Here is a 10,159-nt window from a genome sequence, read left to right as displayed (position 1 = left end):
TGTTGTTCATGAAACTGGGCCCTGTTGAATTTGGGGGTACCCCAAGGGTCAGAAGTGGGTCGTAGTCTTTTCCAATCTGATTAAAACCAGCTCTTCAATACGATTACACTATGAAGTAAGCATATTGAAGAGCTGTTTTAATCAGATTTAGTATTTTCCTCTTAAGTATAATCAGGAATTAGCTGAACGTGGAAATGTTGGAGTTGTCTTTCCATCCTGACAAATGTAATGTGCATTCAACTAGACGCAGAACTCCCAAAACCATTGAATACAAACTCAAATTCCACAATTTAATGCTCTGACGTCATAAAAGTATCTTTTATCAACAAACTTTTATTTTCACGGTAATTGTACATGCACCGTATACATGTAGTATATAGTCAGACTTTGGTATAATTTTAAATTACACATTTTGTTCGACTGAACACTCACAAATTGAATTTCTTAATATTTGACACGACGAATAAGAACATAGTCAAAGATACAAGAGTAATGAAATGTGCACTTTTTAAAGGTTTTGAAGAACCAATATTCGATGTATGAAGATTTTATTATTCTACCAAATGAGTGTACCAGAAAACGTTTTCCCCCAGTTTAATTCGTTTACCATGATGTTTAAACGTAAACCCCCATAATCTAGTTCGCGCCATATGACCACGGATGCTATCTGTGAATATGAAATTGATCTCGGTAAATTTTTTTTGGACGCAATATGGAGAGGAAAGGCAATGACAAGAATCGACAGCAATGGGGTTTGTTGCATAAAATCACTACACCAATCATTGATATTTTATTTAAGTTTCACATGTTTTTAATATATACATACAACGATCAAGGACATAAAATACAAAGACACAAAACACCCTAATATCAGCACTCAATATTGGCAGGTAAAGCATGAAAGCGGTTGGGACGATATTACAAAAGTAGCTTACATTAAAATATTTGACTCTTTATAAACATATTAGATATATTACATTTTACATTTTCCATAAATGAATAAAATCATCACTATCACAGTTAAAAAAAAAACCAAAAAAATCACACACACAAACACACCCTCCCTCTCTCACACACAAATCCATCCAGACAAGTCATGTGGGACAGTCTCAAAGGCAATGAACTTTACTTTCTATTTAATTAGGATAAAAAGACATACACATATAATCTATTATTTACAGGAATCGGAGGCCTACTATATATTGATCAGTCTCTATTTATAGAGGCGCAAATACCAACGCTTTTCACTCTTTCTTCATGTAACTTTAATTTATTTCCGTTAAACACCATGAAGCCTTTTTTAGTTGACACACTTAGTGTACCAACAAGTTACATTTATAAAATGTTACATTAGGCACTAGAATAGACAGGGGGTCATACATCAGGGCTCAGTAATATTGTCATACAGGAATGGCTATATAATACGTACTCTAGGGGATCATTACTTATATTTGCACATTCACTTTATTTTTTCTTTATCTTTAATCGTAGATATTTAAACCACTTCTGTTACATTCTCTACTTGAATGGGTTCTGGTTATCTTTTATCAAAGTTGTTTTCAGAATCAACATGATTCGCTCTTTGTCTTCGTTTGAACTCTCGACCTCCTATCACCGTAGTTTCAGGAGGAGGTCGTTAACTGGTAGTAAGTAAACATATATAGTGCGAAAAATAAAGACAGATCGATATCGCAAGCGCTCGATCGGATAGCATTGTGATAGTATCTGAATGTATTTTTTTTCACAAATCAATTTTATTTGTAATACATATAGTTTATCATTCACTTCCAACTGGAGCACAAAGTCTTAGTTAGTAAATCAACAAATACTTATAAAATAAATAAATAAATAAAAGTGTGTAATAAATGGTTTTTTCATAAATGATTATACAAATAGTGTAATTTTGAAATGATACCGAGAGATATAGAAATTTCACTTATCAAGCTGTTTACATGTTTCTTCGAGAAAGCATTTCTAGATCCCAAGAAGCGTCACAAGTCAATAGCTTACTTGGGGTGAATTATAAGGTCGTGCGTTAATTGGTTGTTCCGTTCTAGTATGTCAACCCTCTTTTTTATTCCCTTAAAAGTGTGAACATATAAAACGCGTAGTCATGTAAATATATACCTTTGTGAAAAATATTGCTAAGAAAGTCTAAATCGGGAACATACCTGCATGGTTAAATGGTATTAATTTTCTTTCTTATCAAAATGTTCTATCTTGAAGATTGGTTAAAGATGACTTTGATGTATGTCTTAAATATGATCATATATGTGAGTGATATGTCACAGTTTATTATATGGAGAACTCGGGCTTCTCATGTTTGTTAAACCGAGTACAGACTCTAAACTCCAGATGTGATATATGAATGGCGAAAGTCGTATGTATCTACGGTTAATATGAGACATCAATAAATTGTCCCTGATAGCCTAATGCTCTAGAATTCGAGGTTGAAATACCAGTAACACTATATCTTCATCTCTGTACACGTGTAATACTCTGATGGAAGTTATGATACATCATAAAATCACAGGGACCACAGTGACCAACTGGTTACTAAGTACATGTATAAGCTTTTTACAGCAAGCACCCCACACCCACTCACCTATATATTTCGCTATTTCCCATCCGGAATTTGTGCTCTTCTGTTCTAAAACCCCACAATGGTAAGATTTCAGATTATTTAGGACCTGCAGAAACTGCCTTTACTTACCGATTTTCCAAAACTTTCATATTTGCTCAATGTGTGTCATTTATGCAAGGGTGAATGGATGACCTGAGTAGACTGGCGATCAGAATTGGTCTAGTAGGCTGCATATGTGTTTAATAGAGTCTCTTTTGCAGTTTTCCTTAGACAAATCTATTTTAAAGTTACAGGCTACCCGGCCTCACTAAGGATGATCACTTAGGACAAACTTGTTGTTGTGCTCTTCCAATATTTGTTTAGCTGAGTCCTTAAAGCTGTTGATTGACTTGGCGTTTACTACCTCGTTTGGTAATGCATTCCAGTGGGTTGACGACTCTATTGGAGAAGGCATTTTTTGTTGTATTCACCTGACCTGTCTCTTGAACAGTTGTGTGGGTATTTCCTCGGGTTGACTGGTATGGTCGACTACTAAACATTGTGTCTGAGACTATTTTATCATGCTTATTAATAAATCCTTGTTATAGTTGAATCAAATCACAAACGTTTTGTCGTCTATACTCCAGTGTAAGGGAGACCCAATGTTCTAAGTCTGTCTTCGTAGGACAAGTCTTTGATATTTTTAATCCTCTTTGTAGCTCTCCGTTGGACATTTTCGATTTTTGATGATATCTTTTTGTAGGAATGGTGACCAGATGGTAGTGGCATATTCTAAGTGCGGTCGTACCAGGGATTTGTAAAGAGTTCTGAATATATGATGGTCCATGTATGTAAATGACTTAAAAATTAACTCCCATGATACGATTTCCTTTTTGTGCTGCTATGTTAGCTTGTTCCGAGAAGTTCAGCTTCTCATCTATGATCACACCTAGATCCTTTTCTGTTGAGACTTTCTGGATAGTTATGTTTGAGGATTCGTTCCGGATGTTGTATTGGGATGTTTTCTCGTTGTTACCAATCTCCATATGTTTACATTTGGTAAGATTGAGAGTCATCAGCCAGTTCTCTGCCCACTTTACCATTTTATCTATGCTATTTTGTAGTTCTTGTCTGCTACCCGGAGTAGATATTTGTTTGTAAAGTTTGGTGTCGTCAGCAAACATTTTTAACGAGGCATGGCACAACTTCTGGAATATCATTTACATAGATCAGAAACAGTACAGGTCCCAGAACACTTCCTTGGGGAACTCCACTTGTTACAGGTAGACTATGGGAACATGTTCCGTTAACAATTACTCGTTGTTCCATGTCCGTGAGAAAATTTCTTATCCATTGGAGTACTCTCCCTTTAATACCATATTGTTCCAGTTTGTGTAGCAGTAAGCTGTGACATACCTTGTCAAACGCCTTGCTGAAGTCCAGGTATATCACATCGGTATTGTGCCCTTCATCCATTGATATTGTCCAGTCTTCCAGGCATTCCAGTAATTGAGTGGTGCATGAACGTCCCTGTCTGAAACCGTGTTGCTCTTTTGTGAATAGGTTGTTGGTATCCATATGTTTGACAATTTCGTCTCTCACTATTCTTTGTAAAATCTTGCTAGGTACTGAGGTCAGGCTGATTGGTCTGTAGTTACTTGGGTCTTTCCTTGAACCTTTTTTGAATATTGGGCAGACGTTGGCTTTTTTCCATGGGTCTGGGAGTGTCCCTTCTTGGATTGATTTGTTGAATATAATAGTTAGTATACTTTTTATTTCATTAACTGTTTTTGCCAGCAGCATTGGATGGATATTATCTGGACCTGGTGATTTGTTAGGGTTGATTTTATTGATGGCTTTTTCAACTTGTGTGACAGTCACAGTAATCGTCTCAAGGGGTTTCAGCATAATTTCTGGTTGAAAGGTGTGGTCTTTCTCTGATTCTTTCCTCTGCAGTAAACACACACTGGCGAAGTATTTATTCATAGTGTTGGCTATTTCTTCGGAGGTCGATGTTAGCTCTCCTGATGGCATTGTAACATTTCCAATCGTTGTAGCTGTGTTAGTTTTAGTTCGAACATATTTCCAGAAAAGCTTCGGATTAGTTTTTATTTTGTCAGCCAGGTCTTTTTTCGTAGTAGTATTTGGAATGCCTCAGAGTTTGTGTAGCTCGGTTCCTAGCCATTTTATATTCAGCAAAATTGTGAGCAATGTATTTTGGTCCACATTGTTTTCGTCTAACTGGCTGTTTTGGATATGTATGGTCTTTGGCAAGCATTTCCCTATCGTTTTGAAGACTTCCCAGTTCCGATAACTGTCATCCTGATAGTTTTCATAGCTCCTTTATGGAAATGTATCTGGTTTTAGTGTTGTCTTTAGGGTTGTAATTTGATTAGGTCAAATGCTAGGACTCAGGCATTGTAACATTTCCAATCGTTGTAGCTGTGTTAGTTTTAGTTTCGAACATATTTCCAGAAAAGCTTCGGATTAGTTTTTTGTATTTTGTCAGCCAGGTCTTTTTCGTAGTAGTATTTGGAATGCCTCAGAGTTTTCTGTGTAGCTCGGTTCCTAGCCATTTTATATCTCAGCAAAATTGTGAGCAGATTTACAATGTAGGTATTTGGTCCACATTTCCGTTTTCGTCTAACTGCATCCTTTGCTGTTTACTCCAGGATATGTATGGTTTTGAATTTCTTTTGGCTGTAAGTTTGATGTAGTGGTAATCGTTCTCCCTAATTTCCCTATCGAGTTGTTGACTGAAGACTTCCCAGGCTTCCGATACATTAGAACAGTTTCTCAATGTCTTGTAGTTGGATGTTTGTAAGATTTTGCCTGATAGTTTCATAGTCTCCTTTATGAAAGTTGTATCTTGTTTTAGTGTTGTCTTTAGGGTTGCTATCAACATACACGATTAGGTCAAATGCTAGTACTAGGTGGTCACTGGAACCTAGACTTGGATTATACTCAAGATTTTCCACCATTCCTTCCTCATTTGTGATGATCAGGTCCAGGATATTACTTACTTGGCCTTCTCTATATCTAGTCGGATCCTTTACGTGTTGAAACATGTAGCAGTCCTCGATAGTAGACAAAAATTTGTTAGCAGGGTGGTTGTTTCCGACTGTTGTTGACATAGTCTCCCAGTTGATCTGTTTGAAGTTCAAATCTCCTACTACTAATATATGTGTAAAGTTCATAGTATACAGCCTGTCAAAGATTTCTAGTATTTTATTGTTGTTCTCTTCTGTGTTATTTGGGCTCCTATAGATATTCCAAATAAGGAGTTGGTCTCTATTTCGTAGATTAATGGTGCAGGATACTTGATCTTCTAGAGGGTCTAGCTCAACGTATTCCGAGTTGATGTTACTCTTAATGTAGATCACTACTCCTCTCTTCATGTTGCTAGCTACATAGTGGTGGTAGTTTTCTATCTTGTAGTGGCGATCATCATAAGTATATGATGGTGTTTTTTGAAGAATCTCGGTTAGACATATTATGTCAGGGTGACTAATCCGTATAATGTCTTCTAATTCAGCTTTTTTGGTTTGTGTTAGTGTATCACAGTTCGAGTACATAGTAGTTAGTTTCCCACATACTTCATTTTGAACATCATCTTGGGTAAAACTGGTAAAACAGGTATCCTATAATATGGTCTTTTGGGAACCTGATTCGGTAATGGTATCGTTGACCGGGTCATCGTCCGAATCAATTGCATATGCTAGTGTTTCCTCTTGGTCGTCCATGATGGATATTTGGGAAGAGATTGAGAGTTGTATCATTATATACACTAGCTGTAACCATTCTCAACTTGGCTGACCTTTGGCTGGGCCTTATAGGACTTATAAAGTCTACTGATTGTAGTGACCTAACGTCATCCACGGTTGTTGATTTCTGGATGGTTGAAGGGTTTTGATGACTAGGGTTTCGGGATAGGACCTGTGGCGGGGCTATCCCCAGACAGCAGGTCTTTCTCCTTAGATTTTTTGTTTATCTTAGTTCCAGAGGAGCTTGAGCTTGAGGAGGACTCCTTTAAGTTTTCCACAGTCTTTCTTGCTTTGAATTTTGCCTTTCTTTCCTCACGTTGTAGTTTGGTAAGATCTCTTGTCAATATGGCATTCTTTAGAGATGGAGGTGCTCTGTCTTTGATATTTCTTGCCTTCTCCAGGAGTTGTTTACGCTCCTGTTTTGCCTTCATTACAGCTACTAGTGGCCTGGATTTGTCTTTGTTATGCTTGCCGAGTCTATACATGGAGAGTGTTTCCGGTATGGATCCAGTGAGGGCTGTACATAACTGGTTAAAGACCTGGGTGTCATGTGTTTTTATTTCATCTGGTGTTTGGTTTTCACATTCAGGCATATTAAACAATATCACATTTTCTTCCTTGGAACGTCGTTCTTGAAGTTCTTTCGTTCTCTCGTCAACTAGATCGAAGACATTTTCTCTGAGGTTATCCATCATTGTAGATGCTTTGTGAAGTTCCGTCTTGGTTTCTTTGGAGGTGGTTTCTAGTTGGTTTAGCCTGCTCTCTATGCTGTCGAGTCTGACCTCGTTTTTCTCACACAACATTTTGAGGGAGTTATTAATATGGTCCAGAGTTGGTTTTGTTCTTTTACACACTCTGCATGACCAGGTCATGTTATCAATGTCACTATTGATAAGACACTGATAGGCCATATCCGAAATCCTCGAACATCTTTGGCAGTAGTTTAACCCACAAATATCACACTGAATATGATTCGTGTGTGTGTTGAGTTCTGTTTCACATTGGCCACACAGATGTAGTGAGTCTTCTGGTTTGGACCTCTTATTGCGCTGGTCTTTGTCCATGGTGAATACACTAGGTAGACAGAAATGAACTATACTATGTGGTATTTAAAGACAGTTCTTGTATGTTGTACAAATATGTAGTTTACTAGCTCAGTGGCGGAGCAATCCCCAAACAACTGAGCAGAAACTAGTTAGTATACATAAATGTTAGTGTTCAGCAACAAAGTACTCTATGATCCTTCTCAGCCAGTATTTGTTTAGAACTTGGTGGAATGGACCCCGTCAGATAGAAGCGAGTATGATATTTTTTTCGGTTGTGTAGGCTTTGTTGCTCTTTCTCGACTTCAACATGTCCAGGGTTAGTTTGGGAGAGGCTGTTCCTAATTCGCGGTTTAGGGCGTGGATACCTTTGTTCAGCTCATCTATTTTCGCTCTTAAGATAGAGTCTGAGTCGGCGAGTGTTTCAGGATTTTCATAGCCTTTATTCGCATTCCATATCCGGATACTGTAGTAAGGGCACTCTAGAATAGTGAACTTTACAGAGTCTCCATATTTGTTACTGAGGGAGACGAGTCTGCTGTACTGCTCTATTACATTGTCGATAGGGGCCTCATGTAGGCTGATGAATCGACCAGTCTTCTTGGTAAGATCACACGTGCCCGTCCAGAGAAATATTGACACCTTGGTGTAACGCCTAATGAAGGGCTCCAAGTTCTCAACTATATAGTTAATCGAAACTCGTGTGTTCTGGCCAGGGCGACAGTACCACACAATACTTTTTTCAATAGGCGTCTCAGCTACATCTCTTAGTTTTAGGCCCTTACTATCAGAGACGAAAATGATTGTACGATCACTACGAACATCTAGCTGGGGCGGGTTTCTGTCTAGAAATTTTTGGAGTTTCGATACACTCATGGGGGTAATTATAAAGTATTGGGCAAAAAATGTGAAATTTAGGGGTGTATCATTCTTATTACATGATATAATGTTATTTTTAAATAATGAACAGAAAAGTTGTCTACTCACAGAAGGTCGCCTCGACTCGTCCTCAAGAGTTAGCCATTTTGAGTTTTGAAAAACACATGTCAGTAGCAAGTAACATTATCCTAATCTATATGGAAAAATTGCGTCCATATATCAGCATATGGTCGATAATATGATGAGTACTACATTTATATCAAAATATGACAATGAAAAATGTAAAGAAAAGGTAATTTAGATCAATTTGGATCAGGTGGTAGCCATTTTGATTTTTGAAAATCACTTGACAGTAAAATGCAGCATCATCCTATTCTAGTGCAAAAATATGTCCATATAATCAGCCTAAAGTCGAAAAATATGGTAGAATATAACCAGTTCTACATTTTTACCAAAATATGTCACTGAAAAATGTAAAAGAAAGTGTGATGATGATCGATTTAGATCAGCCGATCTTCAGAGGAAATTTCTAACCATCCGCCATAGGTGCGTGCGCAACCGGAAGTGATTTGGGGGGATTGAAAGGGAATCGAAACGTTGTTTTTTTAAATGTGTTGAAAATCGCACAAAAGACACTCTTTTAACTATAATAAAAGAGCATATTTTACCGGGAACAACAATAATCAGCGATTGCTGGAAATCATATGAATGTCTGCCATCAGAAGGATACAAACATCTCACCGTAAATCACTCAGAACACTTCAAAGACCCCGACACCGGTGCATGCACTAACACCATAGAGAGCACTTGGAGGGCATTGAAAAAGTCTTTGCCAGTAAGCGGAACTGTGAAAACGCTCTACGATTCCTATTTCTCCCAGTACTGTGTCAGGAAAAGTTATTTAACAAATGCAACAGATAAATTTACAACATTTCTGGAACTGATAAAACAGTGTTTTGACGTAGAAAAGGCAGCGTCAGTTTTTACATGTGCTGGCCCAACCATCTCCAAAGATGACAATGAAGTCCCTATTCCTTGTAAACGCCCTAGACCTGTATTAAAACCCTTAGATATCCACAACAACAGTCTAGATGACTTCCAGATGTAAAGGTAAGTTTGTTTTATTCTTTTTTCGGGGGTTTCACCCCCGAACCCCGAGCGGCACTGCGAAGCGGTGATTCAAAATGGCGGCGTGTTTACATGGCCCATAGTAACGACTGACGACACAGATGACATGCGCACTAATATTATGATTCTAAACTTCCGGGGTCCGCTATACTAGAAACTTCCCCTAATATTATATAGTCATTGTATCTATCGCATTCACAACACCATCCAGAAGTTTGATCACGACTCAAATAGAGATGGACATTCTACTATAAAATGTAATATAATATCACTACTTGTTTTACAACAAAGTTTACATTGTACAATATCATTCTCACATGAATTTGTATTTTATGTAATAGAGTACGTTAGGGCCGAAATTAGGTTTGAAGTTTGCGTATTTTACGTCAAGCATAGATATGAAGTATTACTTTAAATCTAATTTCAAATTAGATGGAAGATACCGTAAACTCTTTTTGAAATTGTACATGATTTGAATATTGGCAATTAATTAAGTATAAAGAAATTTTAATGAAAATTGAAGTTTTTTTATGTGTAAATGTTTTAATTGTTAGTCTTCACCGCAACGCCTTATCCCATTACTGCAACGTTATTTTTCATTACCGAAACAAAAAATCATTATACTCTTATGGAAAGAAAATTAGGCCTACTGTAAGACCATTTTTAGACGTTTTAGAGCTCTAGATAAAAAAACGATGATTTTATCGTTTTTTTTTTTTTAAATCTAGAGCTCTAAAACGTCTAAAATGGTCTAAGGCCACTCTAGTCCCTGTGAGTTGTAC

The sequence above is a fragment of the Argopecten irradians genome, chromosome 12 (genome assembly GCF_041381155.1).
Source record: "Argopecten irradians isolate NY chromosome 12, Ai_NY, whole genome shotgun sequence".
Classification (NCBI taxonomy): domain Eukaryota; kingdom Metazoa; phylum Mollusca; class Bivalvia; order Pectinida; family Pectinidae; genus Argopecten; species Argopecten irradians.
This window is presented reverse-complemented; position numbering follows the sequence as displayed.